This window comes from Peromyscus maniculatus, chromosome 5 (assembly GCF_049852395.1).
Source record: "Peromyscus maniculatus bairdii isolate BWxNUB_F1_BW_parent chromosome 5, HU_Pman_BW_mat_3.1, whole genome shotgun sequence".
Lineage (NCBI taxonomy): Eukaryota > Metazoa > Chordata > Mammalia > Rodentia > Cricetidae > Peromyscus > Peromyscus maniculatus.
The window spans coordinates 89,649,843-89,673,479 of record NC_134856.1 but is presented as its reverse complement, the minus strand read 5'-3'; the positions used below and the strand labels follow the sequence as shown (position 1 = coordinate 89,673,479).

The following is a 23,637-nucleotide window of genomic DNA, read 5'->3' as shown; positions in this document are numbered from 1 at the left end:
CTACATGAGCCACCCCGCTATTGCTATTTGGTTTCCAGTTTCCAATTCTAAGAATCATCTCTTGATTTCCCAAATGGAAAATGAGGAAGTATTATCTATTTGCCCACGTGTTTTTGTAATGATGTCCTTCGTATGATTTTCTTGTTCTGCTCACTATTTTGTACCCGTTGTTTTGTGAGCCTTCAATAGAAGCTTTTGTTGGAATGTCCCTTTATTCTCACCATCAGGAGATAACACTATACCCTTGAAGTGCTATTTATTTCTGGATTTAAGCTATATTTATTTTTGCTTAGTTACTGCAGTTTAGTGGCGCCTACCTATGCCAGTCTGGGGTCTCAAAGAAGAAAAATCCAATAAATTTATCAAAAGAAACACCCATAAGAAAACATAGACCATAGATTCTGCATGTGTATGAGGTGGAAACACAGGTGTGGTCCTGAGTGAATGAGAAAAAAAAAGAAGGGGAATAGAAAGAAGAGAGTGGAGAGTTAGAAGAAGAGAAAACAGCCAGCATCATTCAGCTGTGGCTGAGAGCAGCCTCCCTACCAACATAGCAATGGTGTTTCATGTGCAGAGATCCAGATGCTGGCTGTTGGAGGAGATTTGAAAGGTTTTCTTTTATACTGTTTATGGCCCTCCCTTGCTTCCCTGATATAAAATGATTCATCCTGGGTGACGTAGTGAAATTACGTGTATGACGTAGACACTGTGATGTAATAATAGTCTATTGTGTAAGGTTTCTCTGACAGCAAATACTATATGAACTTCAACACAGTAACTGAGATGGCCACTAAGTGACTTTTGGGAAGGTAGCACATAAAGTGGATATGTTGTACACAATGGAATGTACATGAGATTCCATCAAGCTACTCATAATTAGCAATCAAAAGTTCTGAATCATTTAATTTGGGGACTTTCCATTTAATAGTTTTGGACTGTGGTTTACTAACAGTATCTGGAAATGAAGAAAAAAAGCGAAAGTATGTATTAGGGGATGCAATGTGGAATTAGTCATATTCCCAAAGCTTGGAGGTAAAGAAACCCATTTAATGTTATTCTGAATGTAACAGTGTCTAAGGTTCAACACAGTTCTTACTAGTGTCAAAGTACTTGGAACATAAATCTATAAAAACCCTCCACAATCTTTCTAGGAACAGACAGAAAGATACACAGCACATGATGGCTTTGAATTCTCCATCCTCTTAACTCAGCATCCTGAATGCTGAGATGACAGGCATGTGCCACCACACCCACTCACGTCTGTTCTTCCTACTCCTTCCCTTTGAGAGGGTTTAAAAATAATTGTGGTTCAAATAACAAGGACACGCTTTCCTCTGTAAAATTTCTCACCAGTTTTGCAAAAATTTATACTAGAAATAAATGAAATTGAATTTATTAAAAAGTAATTAAGTGCATAGAATTGAGTATTTTAGTGTAATAAAATGTGTTCATTTGTAGTGTGTCTTTCTGGAGAACACACGCACACACACACATATGCACACACTCTTCTGCTCTCTTGATTTTAGATTAAGAGACTTCAAATCATTCTTAGAAATAATAAATTGTCTTTTTTTTCTTGCTGTGGCTTCATTATGCACAAAGAAAATGTAAAGACTTGGTGTATAACATACAAAGCATTATGTTTATGTTATACATAAAGAATAAAGGCTTACAAGTCAATTTAAGTTGGCATATTCCACCATTTTCCACTATGATATGGCACACTATAAAGCAAACAATAAAATATAAATCTCATTTTAATAGACACTTGTGCTCTGTTTCTCTGGATCATATAAGGATTGGAGTATTCTTAGCTGTATTTGAGGAGTCAAAACATCTAAAATTAATAATCCAGGGGCTAATATCTCAGTAATTATGGGTGATTGTATTAGTACCCATGGTTCATTTTTGCCAAAGGTTGAATTTATGTGTACATCCCATAGCAACATTGATTTGAATCTTGACACATTTTGAGATAATTCCAGAAAATTTGAGTCCCAGTCCAACTGTGTGATCCTTGTGTAAAATCATCTTGGATGCTCTGCAATGTCTCCCAATCTTCAGGGTCTGTAAATTAATTGTGTTTGTTTGAGTTCCGGCCTAGAGAGCATTGTGAGTGGTAGCTGGTGATTAATCTGTGGAATGCTGATACCGGTTAAGAAAAAGAAAAACGAAGTGTGAGTCTGAAGTCAGAAGCCTGACTGTCTTTTATGATTAATTAATCTGAAAATATTTCCTAAGGAAAAAATGCCCAGTTTCATTATATCTTTGGAATTCTAAACAATTTAATTTCTTTCTTTTAAGTATTTCCTTTATTTTTGATAAATTTCATGCATATATGCAATATATCATGACTGTGTTCCCCTAGTTTTACCTTCAGGTACCCCATTTCTTTCCTACTGAAACCTTCTTAACTAGTCCCACAGTGGCTACAACATTAAAGAAAATGCCCTTCCCACATACACAGCAATTAATAGACAATAGCCCCACAGGAATGGATAGAACATTTGAAGGGCCCAGTCTCAGGCAGGTATCCCTAACTGCTATGAGTTCATGACTGCAACAGCAATTTCATACCTCTATGGTAGCATTTTATGACACTCTTCCCCAATCTCTATTTCTTAAATTCTTACTTCTGCAATGTTTTCTGGGTCTTGATAGTTGCCATTTATTTTCAGCACTTTGACCAGATGAGTCGTGGTATTAATCATTGCTCTCTGCAAAAAATGAACTTCCATGCTCTAAACTGAGAGTGCTCATAGTCTGTGGGTATGAATATCAATAACTACATGGCAGTTTGATAACATGTCCATCTAGGAAAACAAAGGCAATATGTTCCCTTCTGGGCCTATGACCTCTCTAGCTATTGGCTTTTGAACAGCTTTATGGTATGTGATTGCATTTATCATTCAATTAAAAACTGAAAAAGCAAGACATTTTAAATATACACATGCTCAGAGATCTGCCTTCATAGTATTTAGTGGAATACAGTTTGGGATACGAGACATTTAGCATGATCATCACCATCATTACTATTATTTGCAGTACTCTGTAATTTTGTTTCCCATGCATTTATATGTAGCACCATAAGCCCACTCGGCTAGGGACAATGAATTTTTATGTAGTGGAAGTGAGATGGATTTTCCTCATTCTCACAAGAATATGAATCAAAATATGAGTCAGAAACCATATTGTAGTTGTCTTTTTCTTTTTTACTCTTTTGGGGGGCCTGCCACCCAGCTCCTAAATAAATACACAGAGACTTATTCTTACTTATGAATGCCCAGACTTAGCTTGGCTTGTTTCTAGCCCACTTTTTTGACTTAAACTATCCTGTTTCTCTTCTATGTTTTGCCTCTGGGATTTTTACCTTTCTTTATTCTCTGTGTCTTTCTTCCCTTCTTACTCCATGGCTGGTTGTGTGTCTGGGTGGCTGGCCCCTTGCATCCTCTCCTTCCTTTCTTGCTCCATGCTTTTCTCTCTTGAGCCTAGATTTCCTCTCCTATTTATTCTTTCTGCCTGGCAGACCTGTCTATCCCTCTCTCCTGCCTAGCTATTGTCTGTTTAGTTCTCTATTAAACCAAACAGGCGGTTTAGGCAGGCAAAGTAACATAGCTTCAGAGTTAAACAAATGCAACATAAAACAATGCAACACATCTTTGCTCCACTAAAAAATATTTCACAGCATAAGTGAATGTAACATATCCTATCATAGGCACAGGTGTCCTAGGTCTTACAAGCATTCAACTCCTCCCATCTGCTTCACCCTCACCATTCACATTCACTCCAATAGACTATCTAGAGCCATTGGTACAGCACTGAAGCTCCTCAACCTTCCCAGGAGGCAGACATGGCAGCATCTCCTCCAGATTTATCACTCTCTTTTATCCAGTAAGGATTCCTGATCCCTTTCCTTCTCTTGCCCCTGCCACCACATTGACCACAGTTGATACATGGAGCCTGTTATTTTGTACATAGGAGAGCATCAGCCTTGCCTTTTCCTGTCTCTGTGAGGACAGCCTGAGGGAATTTGCCATGGACAGAAGGCAACCATTCCTTTCATTGTCCTACATCCACTCCAGGCTGGCAGGTCATATTAAGTGCAAACCCTGTAGAATTTTGTATAATTATCATTGACTATTAGTAATTTTAACTTTAAGTGACAGTCATAGATATATGACTATGATTTTAGTACAAATTATCACTGTTCTCTGAGGAGCACTTCTTAGGTTGAAATTTTAGTATGTTTTACAAATTTATTTGTTCTAATGGTCTATAACGCCATGATTTAAAAATCTTATTTCCCAGGTCTTTTGAGAACTGGCTATAACCTGAGATTATTTCCATAATGGACTCTTCATATAATGTACTTCCTAAAAGCTAAAAGATACTTAGCACTTCATTTTGCATGTTGAGTGACATTTTTAGCTTGGTATTAATAACCTAGTGTTATAATAAAAATAATAATAGTAAGGATTTAAAAATCCATTACAAATCTCCTTAAACCCAGGTGAACTCATTAACTGTTGGATAAAAGAAATTGAAATTAAAAGAAGAAAAGGCTTGATTTTATTCTAGCAAATATCATGACTTTGAGAAGGAAATTTTCTTTTTTTTAAGACCTAATATTTTTTGCATTATAGTCGCCAGTTTGAATATGCTTTTAGATTTTTAAAGTAAAGAAAGACAAAAACCAGAAATTTTTAGTACTTTATTTCTATCACTATACTAACAAGAAAGCAAAAGGCCTTGATTTCTGCCTTTGTTAACCTGGGGACATAGAATGAGTAAAAAAGAAGAAATAAAGATTATTAAAGAAATCATTAAGCCAAACCATAGATATAAGTTGGGATTTCTTAAACAGCGTGAGCCTTGTTAACATGCTGTATCATGTTCTTTATCTAGAATGGTAGTGTCTCAGTCAATGAGGGGGTCTTTGAATTCAAGTCAGTCATTTGCAGGATTGGAGGGCATGTTCTGGAATACAGACTTTATTAGACATTGGGGTTGAGTTGTGCTTAATGCATATGTTGGAGTCCCAATTCTAAGTATCTCTGAATGTGACCAAGTTTGGAAACAGGGTGCTTACTGAGAAGTTTAATCCAAAATGAGGTCCTTAGACAAGCTGTTACCTAACATGATGGTTATATAAACCAGAAGACAAAGACACAGGTATGTACATTGGAGAAAACAAAACATGTGACTATGAAGGAAGAGATGGAGATGCTGCATTTGCAAGCCATAGAATGCTGAGTTCTCCCAGCCAAACTTCAGAAGCAAGGAAAGAGCTAAAACACAGTCTTCGCCGGGCGGTGGTGGCGCACGCCTTTAATCCCAGCACTCGGGAGGCAGAGCCAGGCGGATATCTGTGAGTTCAAGGCCAGCCTGGGCTACTAAGTGAGTTCCAGGAAAGGCGCAAAGCTACACAGAGATACCCTGTCTCGAAAAACCAAAAAAAAAAAAAAAAAAAAAAAAACCAAAAAAAAAAAACACAGTCTTCATGGACTTAGAAAGAACTAAGTCCAGTGGGCACCTTGCTCTGACTTCTAACATTCAGGACTGTGAGACAATAAATACATACTGTTCAGAGCATCCAGTTTTTGGAACTTTGTTACACTGATCCTAGCAAAATAATGGACCAGAGAGTCAACAAATCAAAGCCATGCCCTCCAGTACCCTGAAATTAAAACTTGCATGTATTCAGTGAATGATCCCTGTGAGGCCTAACACAAGACAAGGCAAATTGTGGACTGAAGGCGCTTAAGAATTACTCACGTAATACAGATAGTAGAATTCAGACAGAAGGAAAGGAATATAAATGGAGGCCTCCCTTGGGAGATCCAGGTGCTAAAATATGAACCCCAGGAATGTGTGTTTTATCAAGGTTGTGTCCTCTGTGGCAATATGTGAAATATGGATTGCAGGAAAGTGTGCATTCACGAGTAGAGCAGACACATTGGAGTATGCAAATTGTAGGCATACAGTAGGGGAGGATACAATAATTATCCTCAAAATTTTTAACAAGATACATATTTACTCTACACCTAAATTTAAGCAACAGAAAAGGACAATTGCTGTGGGATGGTCTGTATGTCAAATTGCTCTGATTGGTCAATAAATAAAACACTGATTGGCCAGTGGCCAGGCAGGAAGTATAGGCGGGACTAACAGAGAGGAGAATGGAGAGAACAGGAAGGCAGAAGGGGTCACTGCCAGCCGTTGCCATGACAAGCAGCATGTGAATATGCTGGTAAGCCACGAGCCATGTGGCAAGGTATAGATTTATAGAAATGGATTAATTTAAGCTATAAGAACAGTTAGCAAGAAGCCTGCCACGGCCATACAGTTTGTAAGCAATATAAGTCTCTGTGTTTACTTGGTTGGGTCTGAGCGGCTGTGGGACTGGCGAGTGACAGAGATTTGTCCTGACTGTGGGCAAGGCAGGAAAACTCTAGCTACAGACAATGCAAGATTTTACTTGATGACTCTCTTAACAACCCTATAATTAGCATAGAAATGTAAATGTCCCATGTATGGAAATACAGTGGGGAACTTGTTTTCTGTTTGGTAATGACTGTTGGCCTTAAAACTGTTTAGGACAAATAGACTTAATTCAATTTGTAGTTTAGTGTTAAACACCTTTTCAATGTCCAATCACAAAATACTGTGAAACCTTGGATTTAATAATGGGTTTATTTTTCTTCAAATGTTCTTTACTCTTTGCGGCAGTTTTTTTCTACTAACTGTCTTTCTATCAGTGGGCATGAACTTATTGCTCATGCTTGCTGTGCCACACTCTAGTTGTCTATGCCATCTTTCTAGTAGCTCAATCAACTCTAATCTGATGGTACAGAGTCCATCACCACAGCTATATTTTCCAGAGAGGGAATTCCCAACATGTAAGTTAAAACTTCATAGATAGTGACATGAGGCAACAGAGTCAAACCGCAATGGAAACATGGCTCATTTAGAAACTTCAAACATTGCAATGTGACACTAAAAATAATTAGTGATCTGTAATGCTTTGCATAATTTCTTGGTCGTTAATGATAGTGAAAGACACTAGAATAACTCTTTGTTCATTAAGTCCCTCAGTTTACATTGAACAAATGGTACCTAGGATTCTAGGTGTGATGTGTAGGATCCCTACATGCTATCCTACAGATGATGTATAGGGATGTTATTCTATGGGTGATGCATAGAATTCTTAGAATGTTATCCTACAGGTGATGTGTAGGATCCCTTATGCTATTCTATGGGTGATATATAGGACCATCATACTTGCTCTATATCTTGCTCATCCTTCTCAGAATCACCAAGGACTGAGGAGCTCTTTTTGCTCATGTGTACTGTCAAATATACCAATTCTATACCTTCCCTTATTACATTTAAAATTGATAGAATAGGGGCTGGGTAGTTGGCTTTGTAGGTAAATTAGTAGCACAAATATGAGGAACCAAGTTTGAATCTTTGGAAATCCCTAGGAAAAAAAAAAAAAAACAACACAGAAGATCAGCTGTGCTATAAGCGGCTCCTTAAACAATCTAGGATTGAAAGAGAACACCAAGACCTCTTCTCAGTGAACAGCAGAGAGAGGTGCTATCCTAGGCCACAGTAAACCTTCTATGAGGCTCTGGTTCAGGAATAATTTTCATCTGGTTATTATACCATTTCACTCTCAGTGGTCATTATACAGATAAACTTTGTCTCAAAGAAAGGGCGCCTCTTATCTGTAATTCTGAGATAGTCCTTAAATCCATCAACTTTATCACATACTTTTCTTTTTCTGAAACACACTTGTAAGCTGGGAAACACAATTGGTTTCAGTTCCTGTAAATGCTAAGTGTCAGTAACAATTTTAATTTCAATCATGATCTATGGCAGAGTTCTCCAAATGCTTGCATACTATCCATAAAAAGTTCTTGATCATCAACCTCCAAAGGCATTTTTATTCCTATAGAAATTATGAATATCTATAGCTATAAAACAGAAGACATGTAATAATGTATCTTCTATGTGTTCTGAACCTTATAAAAGATATACAAAAACACTAGTTTAATGAATCAAATAAAAATATTTGTAAAGTTTTAATATTTTCCCTTATATTCCAAAAGATCCTTTTGTACAGATTTTGGAGTGCATGACTCAATGTCTGGAGTCTTTGGTAGGAGACATGAGATGTGTTAATGGACTGCTTACAGTGAGAATAACACTCCTTCTCCTCATGACCCTGGCTAAATGAAGATAGTTCCTTGATCTCAAAACAAGATCAGACTAGGTAACAGGAACTTTTAAATATTCATTTGCATGATTCATTTTAATGTTTATTGCTTAGTAATCCTACAGGATGGATGATTTTTCTTTTTAATGAAGCAGTTATAAGAAGATATTTGTCATAGACATGGAGAAGGAAAATGATAGCTAAGACCACATAAGCAGCCATAAATGTCCTATACTTTGGGGGGAAAAGCATCAAACAGAATAAGATTTAATGATGACCTACTTCATGTCAGGTATGGTGCTAAGTGGTAAAAGTATGTTAAAGGAGTTAGAATTTCATAGTCATGGCTCAATCTCTTTACACAATGCTTTATATGTAACAAATGCTTGTGTGTGTGTGTGTGTGTGTGTGTGTGTGTGTGTGTGTTCATGTATGTTTGTCAACTTGACGTAAAACTAAAGTTGCCTATGAAGAGGGAATCTTGATTCAGAAATTGGCACCTTCACATTGCCCTTGTGAGCATGTGTTTGGAGCACATATTTACTTGATAATTGACTCAAGAGGCCCCACCCTGCTGTAGGTGGTACCTTCCTTATGCAGATGGTCCTGGGTTATAAAGCAAAGGTAGCTGAGTAAGCCAGAGAGAGCAAGTCAGTAAGCAGCATTCTTTCGTGGTTGCTGCTTGAGTTCCTGCCCTGACATCTCTTGATGATAGACTAAGCTAAAATAAAGTCTTTCATGCCCAAGTTGCTTTGGGCCATGATACTTGTCATAGTAACAGAAAACAAACTAGGACAATTATACTTTTCATTTAATAATCAGATAACTATCATGATTTTTGTAGAGTACTGATGCTACCTTCATATCAGGTAGCTTTAATGTCTTGGCCACAATTGCACCAGACCAATGGGTAGAATAGGCTTTTCTGATTTTGTAGCTAAACTTAGACTTTTATTTATTCATTTATTTATTTCAACTTATTGTTAGTAGTTGCTCATGAAGAAATTCAGAGTAGAGGGACTTCTATCCCTGATCAATTGCTTCCATCACAGTCAAGGTGTCTGTCATGCCTGCAGCCCTTTAGAGCCTAGTATGAACTTAGATAGTCTTCTATATGGCTTACTTATAGATTCATTGAGACAAGGTGATTAGGGTGAGAGGGAGGGAGGAAGTCCTTAGGACAATTAGAAAAGTCCTCGGACACCATACCTTATTCCTTCTGCCTCATTCTACTTCTGAGAGATGATTCATTTAGTTTAACCTACACTAAATGGAGAAGAATGAGATTTTACTTCTGGAAAATAGGGTTTTCAAGCCACTGTGAACTATTTGTTTATAGATTTTGAGTATATAACCTCTGAAATAGTTCTTGTAAACTGAAAATAACTGGGAAAGGTCTGATATTGCTTGTTGATTTACATAGTTACATGAATGCTGACCCATGACATGAATACTTTAGCTCAAAGACAGAAAGGACTGTATGACTCCAGCAACAGCAACATGCAGAGTATCAGCAATTTCAGTTCTCCTACTCCTCTGTCCCAAGGCATGACTCAGAGAGGGTCAAATGACATTGATTTGCACATGCAATGGATTGCATTTCAGAAGATTTACTTGAGGCATATGATGCAGCCCTTAATAATGGTGGTAAGTATGTCTGTCCTTTGCTTTGAGAAACATACTGTAAGTGTCCTTCCAGAGTGTTCACTTTATAAAACTTTAAAAAGGACAGTCCAGAATGAAGAGGAAAGTCCCTATCTCTCCTGGTGAAATGAGAGACTTATGGAGAATTTTTGAAGATATAAAATACTCTTTTTATTCAGTTTATAATAAATGTGGATTCATTAATTAAGATGGTAGATAAAAGGACAGATACATTGTAGGTAGATAGATATCTGGATAAATAGATGGCTAGATTATAGGTAGATAGATGATAGAAATAGATATGTAGATAGAATGGTAAGTCAGTAGATAGATGACAGATAAAAAGGTTGATAATATATAGCTGAATAGATAGGTTATGGATGATAGGAAATGGATAGATGGATAAATAGATCATATATACATACATATATACATAATTTTAAAGACTTTACTCAGATGACTATGAAGTCTTTGTAAGTTAAGAATCGTCTAGTGAGGATGGGGACACTAAGGACACAGAAATTAGTAGTATTTTAAATGCAAACGTAGAAAAAACCGATGCTGGATGCTGGAGAAGATCAAAGACTGTCTCTGGACATTTCTTCTTGTTTAGAGAGGCACATCCTTTTATTCTGTGTTCTTTCATTGGTTGGGATAGGCCTCTACTTGAATTATAAAGGATGGTATAGTGTATTCAAAGGCCATCACCTTATATGCAAATCTCAATCAAAAGCACCTTATAGAAACATTTAGAATAATGTTTGATGATACAACTGAGCTCCACAGGCAACCATTTTGATACATAAAATTCACCATCTCTGTGGTGGCACAATTGGTTTCTTTTACTACAAAAGCAAAAATTAAACAATAAAAAGGCACTATGGGGCAAGCAAGATGGCCCAGTGGGTAGAAACAAACATGTAAGTCTGGGCATTTGAATTTGATTCCTCAAAATCCACATAAAGCTGGAAGAAAATGTGTGGGAGCCCATTTTCAGATTCCTTGTGGCTTTACCCAACAGGTTCGCATAGAGAGGATGATTAAGATCACGGGCCTGAGTGCAGGTGTCTGAGATAGTCTGCACTTGGCTGTGCTGGAGAGAGGTCTTTTGCTCCACTCCTTGGTGTCTCTATAAATACCCTGGGGTAGAGACAGTCAGAGCTCATTGGAATAGGTTCCAGGCCCTCTCGAGGCTATCCTTTATTTTCTATCTGTTTATCTCCACAATCTAAATCCTTCTATCTAATATTTCCTGCTGTTTGCACTCAAGAAAACTGTGGGGAACTGTGGGGTTGGTGGGTAAATGCCCCGTAGAAACATTGTCTTTGAGCTCCAGCCTTGACACATATGTGCTCCAGTACACACAACCTTTATTTATTATGAACTAGTGCATTCAGTCATGAAGGTGTTTCTCTTACAAAAGCATTTCTAACTTAAAGAGGATGATTTTGCTTCATTCCCACTGCAATATTGGAGGTTCATGTTTGATAGTTTAAAAATGTTGCTAGGGAGAGTAACCCTAGCAAATAGAGTTAAATATTCCTGAGGTGGGAGAAGTCATTTTCTAAAACATCATTTAAAAACCAATGGTCTCACTCAGTGTTTCATTTAAAAGTTACTTTAACTTTTAAATTGAATTATTAAAGTAAATAGCACCAGTATGTACTAAGGCATCCTAAAAAAACAGCAGATTTCCAAGTTAAAGCAAACAAAACAAAAAAATTATCTTAGATTAATATATATATATTAATCTAAGATAATTTTATATATATATTAATATAAGATATAAGATAATTTTATATATATATATATAAAAGCTAAGCCACATATAGTGTTTAGCTTGAAATAGTCACATGCCAAAATGTTAAAAGACTCTAAGAAGTGACAATTTAGGAGTCAGCATGGCTTTCAGCTCCCACAAGACTATTGGGTCTTTCTCTGTGTGACTCTTAAGAGTCACAAAACAATGAAGAGAAAGAGAGCTTGAGGTGCTGGGATTCTGCCAGGCGGACTGGAACTTGTATCTTCATCTGTTTGGCAAGGCCACGAGCCAACTTCCTTTCCTTCCTCTACAATGGTTCACTCAGATTACAGTGTTGGTAGTAACTTACCTTTTTCAAATGAGATGAGGCTTCCTGCACTCAAGAGTGTGCAGGCCCTAAGTTTATTCATGCCAAGGGCTTAGGTGCGAGTTCTGTTTGGTGGTTTTGCTGTGTGTTGCTGTTTTACATATTATGTTCTTTAGTAATAGTCTTCATTCTACAATGTGTGGCAGTATTTCCTCGGTGATAGCTGTCTTGGTCACATCAGAAGATGAAAGGAAAATAAGAAATAATAATTACCTTTCAGTAAGACATGACTTACTCAGGGAATCAAAGTCTTAAATCACATGCATTCCAATAATGGTTTCATATATTCACAGCATAAATGGAAAACTCACCTTTGTTTTAAAGGTCACCACCTCAATCACTTGGCCACCTTGTTACACCCTAATTTTATTTTAATAACCTAGGCTACAACTGTATAGCATTGATTAACTGTAGATTATTAAAAGCCATTACTTTATACTCTTAAATTTTATTTAAATTAAGCATATACTTTCTGTCATATTGCCCACTTTAGTGTTAGTAGGAAAAATAATTTGGCCGATAAAATGTTATCAAAGTAAAGTTGAATGAAAAAACTTTCCAGTGAATTTTCACGTTAAGTATATATAAGCTTTGTTTGGATCACTAGTAAGAAGATAGTAACTGAGAGATTACTAAAGAATCAAACTTTGAAACCTTAGATTAAAAGTCCTATCATGAGAAAAAGAATATAACAAAGTATTATTCTTTTTATAAGAAAGCATACTTTTTCTTGCTCTACAACCTCACATTCTTCTTTTTCTTAGAATGGACTGGTAACATTACAAGGTTCCCCTTTCAGTATCATTATTTACAACACTGTCTCTGTTTCCATAGATATGCAGAATGACTGTTTCCATAGCAACATTCTGGGTTTCCTAAACAAATAGTATCATAGCGGTAATCTCGTTTCAGTATTATTGAACTATGTTATTAGATACAGAATTTCAAAAAAAAAATAATTTAAGCAGGGTTTGAAATGAGGTGGGTTGGTTTTTATCGCTTGGTGCTTTCAATATTAAATTTCAATTTTATATTAAAATATATACATCCATTTGAAAAATAGCAGGGATTTTGCATAGTAAACATGATACCAATTTTATTCACTGGTTATAAAACACTGTAATTTAATAAGAGGGTGCTCCAATACGTGCACAGTATTCAGGGAGAGGATTACTATCTTCAGATGAAATGACTGCTTCTCAGTGCACTTGGAGGATTTAGCCTCCCCAAATCTCCAAAGTCGTTTGTAACAACCCACTGCAATAGCTCCCTTTGCTATTTTTGCATTTTAAGTAATTTCTGCCATTTTTTCCCTTTTATTTTGCCAACGCAGAGGCACAGCTGTGAAATAGACTTTAAGAAATCTTTATGAATTCCTTGTTTGCCAGCTTACAACAAAAGGGAAAGGCGATTCTAGAAGGTTTGGGGAGGATTTATCTCTATAAAGTTGGTAATCATTAACACTGATTTCTTTTCTGGGGAGAAAAATCTCTTGGATGCTTTTATAAATGACATAGATTCTTACCCTGAGCTCTCAATGCCTGTCTGGTATAAAAGCTTTGCTTAATTGAGTTGATAGTATTTGACTTCTACAGGTGAGGGTTAGCTCACCCAGGGAAAGGAGACTGGCAATGTATAAGTGAGAGGAAATGTTGATAGTGCTTTTTCTTTTTCTTAGAGGAGGAAGAGGTGTGCTGCTTTTTTCTTTCTTTTTTTTTTTTCTGCAAGATGTTCAGAAAAGACCTCTCGGTGGAGTGAAGCCCGTTCTTCGTGTTCTGCTTTCTGACCCATTTAACTCATGGCTTCAAATGCTCCTTTTCACTTCCCTTTTGAATATGTCTTCCTTCCTTAGGCCTTCCCTCCTAAGTTTAGCACTGAAAGGGACTGGTATGTGCACTTGATACACTAATTTGAATGCAAAAGAAAAAAGAGTCTGCTTTAGGGAGAAGATCCAATAATTGATTAAAGTTGACATTTAGATTCACAACTACCTTTGTTCACGAGTCTGAGCTTGGGGCAGATAGGGATGTGGATCTCAGCCCTGTCATTTATTAGATACTCCTGACATGGTTTAAAAGTTCCCTGAGTTTCACTTTCCTGTTCTATGAAATAAGAAAAATACCAGCTACTCTCCACATGACTTGGGGATTTAGTGGTATCTTTTGACCAATAAAGGATAACTCTGCCAAGTCATAGCTGCTTGTTACATTGTTCTCATTTTGCTTCTTCTCTCATTTGTTCTGTGGGCACAGGCAGAACCTGGTTCTGTGCTGTACCGAGCTGTGTCCACAGAAGTCGCACACCCGGCCAAGGCCCTTGGGCTCTCTGCCATACCATCTCACATCAACTGACACTTTGTGGCAGATAGTTTTAATTCTCTCAGTTCACAGACGGTAAACATTTGGAGTTCCCCAAAACTACAGTTCCTACATGGGTCTTCTAAACACCTGGCCAAGATATAATGGAGAAAGCTCCAGTGACAGAGAAGGTACCAGGCTTCCATCCTCACAATATAAACTAACCTGATGATTTTCAAACGTTTTTCTGTACTTATTATCCAGGGACCTTACTGCAAGGCAGACCAAGTTTCTGCATGGCTTGTAGTAGAACATGCCAAAGCTGCTGGTTCACCAACCTCACCTTGATTGGGAAGGATCAATACTCCCACAAATTCCAGATATTTGATAATATAAGACCCAAATGATACTGTCTCATTGAACTTGGCTTTCTTGTAAGATGAAGAAAAGGGGCTGGTTTGAATCCCTAAGATCCTTTTCATGATTAAATGTGGCACAAAGGACAAATCAGGGCAGACATAAAACTGCATGGATTTGGTCAGTTGATGAATTTTGCTCAGTTATTCTGAACCCTCTGTCTTTGGAACAATGTGATTCATTTGCATAAGAAAAATGTATAACAAAATTAAAATTGATTATCCAAACTGGTTACTATTCAAATTAGCAAGTTAATGTTCAATCTATGAATGAGTTGAAAGGCTGCATGTATGATGTAATCTTCACTTTTGACAATGTAATTAATACTTCAGAATTCTCCAAGAAAGTATGCTGTCATTTTCTTTTGTTATGTTGATGTATAAAAAGACACTTAAGTTCTCAACTTCCTTAGAACACTGTTGGCACTTTAATACTTGTTGTTATAGCAATATTTCTTACATGGAAATCTTTTATTGGCAACTGACTCTTGTCTGAGATCATAATTATAAAGAAAAATATATCTGAAAGTTCTAAAACAAATATTTAGGACTTTCTTGGGGATTTTGCCTGTGGGATTTTCTTGTTTATGATCTCATTGTCTAGAGAATTATATAATATTTCAAGAATGAAATGAGTTGTGGTTTCTAATAGCTTTATGGAAACTATTATTTTCATTTTTTATTCTAATGTTGAATATCTTCTCTCAACTAGTATTGACCTCATAATAAATCATGAGGTCTTAATTCTTCTCTAGAATTGCAAGGAAATTGTAACAAAATCTGTTCGTTTTGGAGAAGGAGCCAGCTAGTTTTCTAATCATGGCTTGGTTGCCATGGAAGAGACTTTCAATGAACATTAAGAACTCATATAAACATATACCAAGAATGTGGGTGAAAGTAAGGCCACCCTCACATGATAAGAAACAAAAGAACTAGCAAGGATGAAATATACAGGCTACTACGTGGTTCATTCCACATGCTCAATAAGTAATGGGTATATTATTCCTGGCAATGGCATGTGGTTGTTTATGACAAGTCAAATTTCTGGGGTATTTATCTCTATAGGTTCTATGGGCACAACCTACAGACAGACAGACAGATAGGGCTTTCATAAATAATAGTTTTAGGTATTTGCTGAACAATGTTTATTGTGCATTGGAATATGTGATGCAAGCAGTATTTGAATTATTCTATGCAGAACTTCCAATGCAGAATTATAATCAATGTACTTTGCTCATTCAGTACGCTATAGAGGATTATGAAAAGTTAGGACACCTCAACAAAGAAGAGAAATAGCTGTGTCCATGACATACATTTACAAATGAATATATATATTTCTCTCTGACTCATATTGACTAAAAATTAGGGGCTCAAGACATAGTTCAGTTGGTTAAGTGCTGGTCATGCAAGAATGAGGACTTGAATTCAAGCTATAGAACCCATGTGGAAAACTGGGTGTGGTAGCACATATAACCTCATGCTGGTGAGGTGGAGGCTGGCAGGTTTCTGGGCTTCACTGGCCCATTAGCCTTGTGAAATAGGCCAGTGAGAGACCCTGTCTCAAAAACAGAAGGTGGATAGCCACTGAAGAATGATGCATAAAGATTATCTCCACCCTTACAGTCATACATGTGCACATACAAGTGCATACAAAACTGATATTATCTCACAGTACAATTGATAGTATTGCAGTACTGGCATGAATGCTGTGTTTCATAGAACTGTAGCTGAAGGTTTTCCTGTGTCCTACTTGGTCCACAGCCACTGAGACCCAAGTAAACATACAGAGGCTTATATTAATTAAAATTGCTTGGCCATTAGCTCAGGCCTACCACTGACTAGCTCTTACACTTAAACTCAGCCCATTTCTGTTCATCTATATGTTGCCATGTGTTCCATGGATTTACCTGTGTACCATTACATGCTGCTCCCTGGAAGGCAGGCTGGTGTCTCCTGACTTAGCCTTATACTTCCCAGAATTCTCTTTGTCTGTTTATCCCACCTATACTTCCTGCCTGGCTACAAACGTTTTATTTATCAACCAATCAGAGCAACACATTCATAGCATACAGAACACCCCACAGCATAGAACAGTGAAGGAGAGAAACAACAAATAGTTGGTTTAAGGAAGTCAAACTATCATTTCATGTCGCCTAAACTACACATCATCTAGATTAGATGGTTCTCCCTGGTGAGGCCATTAGCTCACTGTAATAATGGCTCAGAACACACATGAAATAAGACATAAAAGAAGATTTTCCAGTCTTTTGTGGGTGATTTCCAGAGTTTATGCATACGATGTACATTCACAGTATCTTCCCTGTATAAAGATAAATCTTAATACCATAATACCATGTAATACCTATGTAAGGATACATTGCAACAACAGAATAAGTTAGCAGCCCTCCCAGAGTCTGGGAGGATAATTAAGATGCTTGCTGGAATGTCATACTCCTCAACTGTTAACTCACACTCAATCTTTTAAAATTGTTTGAGCATCAGAAATTTGCTTAACTTCTCTATGCCTTGGGCTATTAACTTATCTTCTTTTCTCTCTCCCATGCCCCTCCCCACTGCTCCTCTCATCTGGAAACAGAGAGAATTTAGATCTACCAAGTAAAAGTTAGAAAGAACTCCCAAGAGTGGGAGAGGCTCCAAGGGAAGAATACTTTAAGTTATTGTTGCACTGAAGATATAATCCCCATTTCCAAAAGGCAAGTGCTGGCTGGGGAGATGGCTCTTGCTGCACAGCCATTGGGACCCAAGTTGAATCCTCTAGAAGAAAATGAAGGTAGAGCAGAGCAAGCCTGTGATCCTGGTGCTGGGAAGGTAGAAAGAGGAGGATGCCCAGAAGTCTCTGGCTAGCCATTCAAGCCAAATTGGTGACTCCAAGTTCAGTGAGAGACCATGTTCTAGAAAATTAAGGTGGAGAGCAATCAAGAAAGACATCAACTCCTGTTCTTTGACACAATCATACATATACACACACACCTACACACACAGGCTAATATAAGAGTAAGCATATGTAAGAGCAGTGTCCTATGCATAGTAATTAGTGAGTGTTAGTCATTATTAAAAACAAGCAATATTTCCTACAGTAAGCACTAAGGTCATTTCTATATGTTCTAGCTTTATGAGTTGATTTTTTTAATCAAAATTGTACACTTAGTTGGTTTGACCTTATATATTTGCAAACAGTCAGCTAGCCTAAAGCTTCAAATTCGTGTTAAGATTCCAGACTCTACAGAAGGCTTAGTAATCAAAATCAGGTATCATCAGTTTCATAAGACTCATGAAGATCAAGCATTTAAAGACAATGTCTATAAGAACTGGATATGAAACAATGTTTAAGCACACTGTTTAACCATATGAACAGAACCATGATGTAACCTATTTACCAGTTATCCTAGACTGCTTGATTACCATAACAAGACATCGCAAAGTGGGTGTCTTAAACAAGAGCAACTGATTCCTCACAGTTTGGGAGGCTGTAAATCCAAGTTTAAAATTTACCTTCGGTTTCTGGTAAGAGCTTATTTCCTTGCTTACTAATGACTGCATTCTTAAGAGTGTCTTCAACATGGAAGAGAAAAAACAAGATCTCTCTTGTCTCTTCTTACAAGGACAGTAATTAGTAGATCTGGACCCCACCCATAAGACCTTCTTTAGCCTTCATCACAAAGAATTTGTCTCCAAATTCAACTACATTGAGAATTAGAATTATTAGCTCTGATAAATTAATTGAAGTGGGACAAATATATTTATTTCACATTGTCAAACCTTAACATTTTCTTCTTCTTTCTCCCCCAGGCCCCCCAGGAGCTGAGGATCAAACCCAGGGCCGTGCACTTGCTAGGCAAGCACTCTACCACTGAGCTAAATCCCCAACCTCTTTCTTTCTTTTTTTAAACAGATATCTTGTGGATCTAGAATGATGTTGATTCCCTCTCTCTTGCCATAACTCCTTCCCAAGCCTCACACACCATCATTCCATAGTTCCCTAGATAGTTTCTCTCCATCTCGGATAATGTTTTACCTCCAGGGAAGCTTCTGAAAACTTTACTTCTATTGTTTTTGTTTTTGTTTTTCTCTTTTCCTGATAATTTTAATAGCAAAAATTTAGATTTTGTTTGGCTTTTTATAAGGAGCTTGATGATGCGTGATATGAAACTACATTTTGCTTTGTAAAACTTTGCTATGACTCACGGGGGTGAGGTTCTATGATCTCAGTTTTCCCTTCTGCTTTCTTTCTGGGTTTTAATGATTCCATTTATCCTCTTTCTCCTGCAGAAGGAACTACTGTCTGAGTCATGACATATAAATCTAGAGTCAATATTTGTCTAGCATACATGACCTTCTTCTCTATTTATACTCTTCAAGGCTGTATGATACAAAGGGGAAAGTGAATCTTGGGAATACCAATCACATATAGTTTAGGTACCATAGGCAATGAAAATCAGAAAAACAGCAAGGAGACAGAGGTTTGTGGACATGTATTAAGGTACAATTGTATATTATCAAAAGAACTGAACAATGATGATGCAGCTCTCATGGTAGACTTAGCTGCCATCATGAAGAGCTCAGAAACCAGATGGGTAAATCTGTGGCATTCCCAGACATGACAAAGGCACCACAGCTTAGCATCTTTGAATGGGCCTGCCACTGAATGCAGGTGCCAGGGAGATGTGGTTTGCTACAAATCTCCATATGTGGGGCTGGAGCCTGTCATAGAGAATGATTGCACTCCAGTACTTCAGTCTTACTAGTGTGACATTCATAGAAACAGGAAGTCAACAGGAAATTCACAGGCAGCAAACAGGAACTGATGTCCCTTTACAGTTTGCAGCATGTTTCTAGTGTCCCCTGCCTAGGACGTTTTTATTGGATGCAGTTTGCAGAGTCCTGTACCTGCTTTGAAGAGTTGAAGGTAAAAGGTGAGATGGGATGCAGTTCTGGGACAGGAGGTTGATAACCAGCACAGCAAGGAACATTCCGGTCTGAGGCAAACTCCTCAAACACGTAGAGAGACTTTGCTTTAATAAGATTATAAAGCTCAGTCATTGTTCACATTTCAAAACATTGGCAAAGTAAAGGTGATAAATTAGACTTGCATGATGTGTAATAAAAACTAGAATGTCACTTTAGTGTTAACTGGAGTTCATTAATGTTGTTTTGACTAACAGATGCAACTTTGGCTCATAGTTCAGAAAGTTTGAAAGGGAGGGCAGCATTAATGATATAAAATGTGACTTCAGAAGATTTTTCTTTTGTTCATGGAACTGATTATCTTACAAAAACACTCATGCTATTCCTTAACAAAGATTACTAAAAATCGGAGGTGTGATTCTAATGTGCAGGCAAACTAAATACAGAAAACCGGAGATTATCATAATGTCGGGGAATTCCAAATAGCAGAGTCCAGGAAAGAGCAAAGTGGATACCACCAGGCTGGTGGACGGAAGGTGAGAGGAGTATCCCACTGGAGAGCTGGAAACTCAGTGTTCGGAACTGGTGCCTTGGGAAGGAAGCAACACTGACAGGACCTGGCAGAGGTGATGAGGGGGCTGCTGGGAGCAGAGACCATTGGCTCATAGTATTGCTTAAAGGGAATATGCAATTGAAAAACAGAATAGAAAAATGGCTCAATGCTCATAAGGAAAACGAAAACCATTAGATGAGGAGAGACTTAATAGTAATGATACTGTGGAAAAGACTTTATTTTTAATATCTCAATAGACTTTCCTGTCCCTGAGATAAAATTGATTCTCCTTTGAAGGATGAAGACAGCAAAGTGGAAGAAAAAAAAAATGAAGTCACAAGGAAAGGGGGAATTAAAATCAAACTGTGGCTTTTCAGTAGAAAGCAGAGTATGAAGCTTATGGGATATGCTTAGGGAATTATACTTAAGGAAGTAAAAATATAACTCTCAAAGTTACAGTATTTTGCTAGTAAGTAAAGAAGATAAGAAAAAGGAAACCAATGGCTCCTGTCTCTCTCACAAGTCTACTATGTTGTCATATCAGTTTTCTTGAGACTCTTAGACCTAGAAAAATGGTATCAGAGGGATTGGGCCATCTCTCATTTGTAAAATACTTACCCTGCAAGCACAAGGACCTGCGTTCAGGTCCCCAGTGTGCCTGTAGTTCCAGTGTGGTTTGAGGTGGGAAGTAGATGGAGTTCATAGGACCTCTGGGACTTGCTAGCCAACCAGCCCGGTTGAAGAAGTAAGCTCCGGATTTAGTGAGAGACCAAGGTTCAAAACAGAGAGCAAATGGGGAAGAGAGGTGACATGGACTCCTGATCTCTACAGCATCTGAATAAATATGTATGCACACACACAAGCACATACACACACCCACGCACACACGTAAACAAGCACACACAAAATGATGTTGATAATTTTATAGAGAAGATTGAATGCAAATGGTGTATCTTTCATAAGAAAGATTTCTTCCATGTAGCTATGCTCCCTTTAAAGTTAATATGTCCTGTCAGATTGTCTCCATTGAAATAATATCTGAATATACCTTTTCTGAATCATTCAGGTCATTTAGCTTTTTAAAGGTCTCATGCCCAAAGAGACATTGATGTGACCTTTGCTGCCATGCCTCTTCTTGTCTTGTTTTATTTCTTGAAGTAGATCTCACTATGCAGCCTTGGCTGATCTGAAACTCAGGGAGACCGACCTGCCTCTGCCTCTTGAGTGTTGGGATTGAAGGCGTACACACTGTGTCTTTGTTTGTTTGTTAGTTAGTTTGATTTTGGTTGTGGGACTCTTTATAGAAAGGACCCAGCTTTGCAGGAGGTCCTCATGGGTTCATCTTTAGAAGATCTTTGAGCTAGCCCAAGTAGACTGATCACTGTAGTCAGATTAGATCCCTTTCTGCATAGCTCAAGGAAACATATTTCAAGTTGTTCCCCTTATTTACCTGTCTGGTACCTACTCAGAAGAAAGCCATGACACTTGTGAGACAGTTTGCACTCTGCTCATCATTCTGCTTTCTTCTTTTGTTTGAAGCTACCCAGCAAATTTGTTTCCCTTGGAGAGACAGAGAAGCTGACCCAGTTTACCTTATTTATATGAGGACATTCACACAGCTGGCAACCATGCTAACATTCAGGTAAGCATGCATTCAACAGCCGGATTGCTGTTTTGTTTTTATTCATCCCCATGACATCAGCATCAGCTTCTGATTTTTATTATCCCTATGGTGGATGAGATCCTTATCTGTCATTCTCCCTTTGCATTAGGGGATGTTTGAGCAGAGCTCTAACTATGAAGGGAAGGAAGGGATGACCACCTGAACTAAGAGGGAGATGACTTTTGTCTCTCTGCCTGTAAATTGACTAGAGTCGTGCTCAAACCATCCAATAATCCCCCATTCCCCCAAACTGTCTTATCGCCATGATTCCATTTTCTCTTCGCTTCTAGGATTTCCTTTCCCCACCCCAGAAACACTTGCTGAGTGTTTTCTCTTCATATTTATCTCCGTGTAAGTCAGAAGTCGTGTTTTTCTTAAATTACACTGTACCTCTTTGTTCAGACATTCTAAAGAAGTCCTGAGATTCTCTCCTTGTATTGATTAGGACAAAGTTGCCTTGAGCTGTCTGCTCTTAGGGAGACAGAAAGGTCACGTTTGTAATTGCTTTGAAAGTGGAGAAACTTCCAGAAACTTCGAAAAAGGATTTTTGACCTTAGGGTCTGAACAGTTAATGGAGTTGTTTGTGGATGAGGTAATGTTTTGTTAACTCAGAGTCTGGACCTGTTCTCCCTTGGTAACTTGCTGAGGCATTCTTTAACTGAAGGTGTGTGTTAGCACCGAGAACATAGCTGATTATAGAAGCATTGATCTGATGTGCAGGAGGCATTTCTAACTTTTCCAGTGAGTTCTTAGACTGAGTGAGTGAGTTAGTTACATAAAACCAGGCATCTCAGAGGATTTTTCCCTCTGCCTTTCCACCTTTTTCTGGGTTTTTCCGATTACTGATTATGCACACAAGAAAGTAATGCATTTCTGATGCTCTTTCCCTTAAAATTTCTACTTTCAGATCAGCAGCCTCAGGGGTAGAGATAAATAGGTCACTTATGACTGACGTCACAGGGAACTCCATGCGTGCCTCAGATGAACCAGGACAGAATTTGAACAGTAAGATATGAAGTACTGTGATTAAAAATGTAAATACCCTTAGCTCACTTTGAATGACAGATTCTGGCAACAGGTGAGGAATAAGAATACATGCTGAGAGTTTCTTTTTGAGACACATAATTTGGGTTGAAAATGACTCATGTGTACTGGCTGATGTATATAATGACTCTCATAGGGGTGGAAGGCACATTGCCACTCTGCTTATCAGTAAACCCCAGCCCTCATTCCAAGATGCCTCACCTCACTGAGGGGGTGTGCTTCTCCTCAACCCTAACTGGTTAAACCAGACAAACCGTGAAATACCTTGGATTACTTGGTGGGAAGCCATTATTACCAGATCATTATCACACCCCCAAAGGGCTGTGCTGCATGCAGAGTCACTTTTATTTCATTTGTTTTCTATGCTCTCTAGTTAATCCGAAGCATTCAAGGCAGAAGAAGTTACAAGGAAGCCCCAGACAGTCTTCTCTCTCAGGAGAACTTCCTGGTAAAGTTAAGTCCCAGATGCCAACGTTAAGACTAATGAACCTTCAAAGCTGAAGGTTTCCCAGGCACGAGATAACCTTCCCACATTCCTCGAAGCATCTGCATATCTCTTCCATTCATACTTTTGATGGCATTAATTCCTTTATCCATCAACTATGCAATCTGCACAGTGGTATTCTACCTGTGGCTGTACACCCAAATGTAAACAGTCTTATTCTTAAAACCAAGGCTGAATCTTAAAGCATTAGATAAGAAGGTTTGTAGTGCAGACAGAGGGGAAAGCTACCTGTGGGCAAG

At 37.9% G+C, this 23,637-nt stretch overlaps 1 long non-coding RNA gene across 4 annotated transcripts in view; it reads right to left on the bottom strand.

The window, feature by feature from the left end:
- The window catches only part of LOC121829543 (uncharacterized), a 47,771-nt gene extending 34,955 nt beyond the window's left edge, over positions 1-12,816 (bottom strand). For all 4 annotated transcript variants that reach the window (XR_013051479.1, XR_013051480.1, XR_013051478.1 and 1 more), the window contains exons 1-2: positions 12,719-12,816; positions 11,977-12,161 (exon numbers count right to left, since the gene is read on the bottom strand). This is a non-coding gene — a long non-coding RNA (uncharacterized LOC121829543). The remainder of the gene's footprint in view (positions 1-11,976; positions 12,162-12,718) is intronic.
- Positions 12,817-23,637: the final 10,821 nt, after the last annotated feature.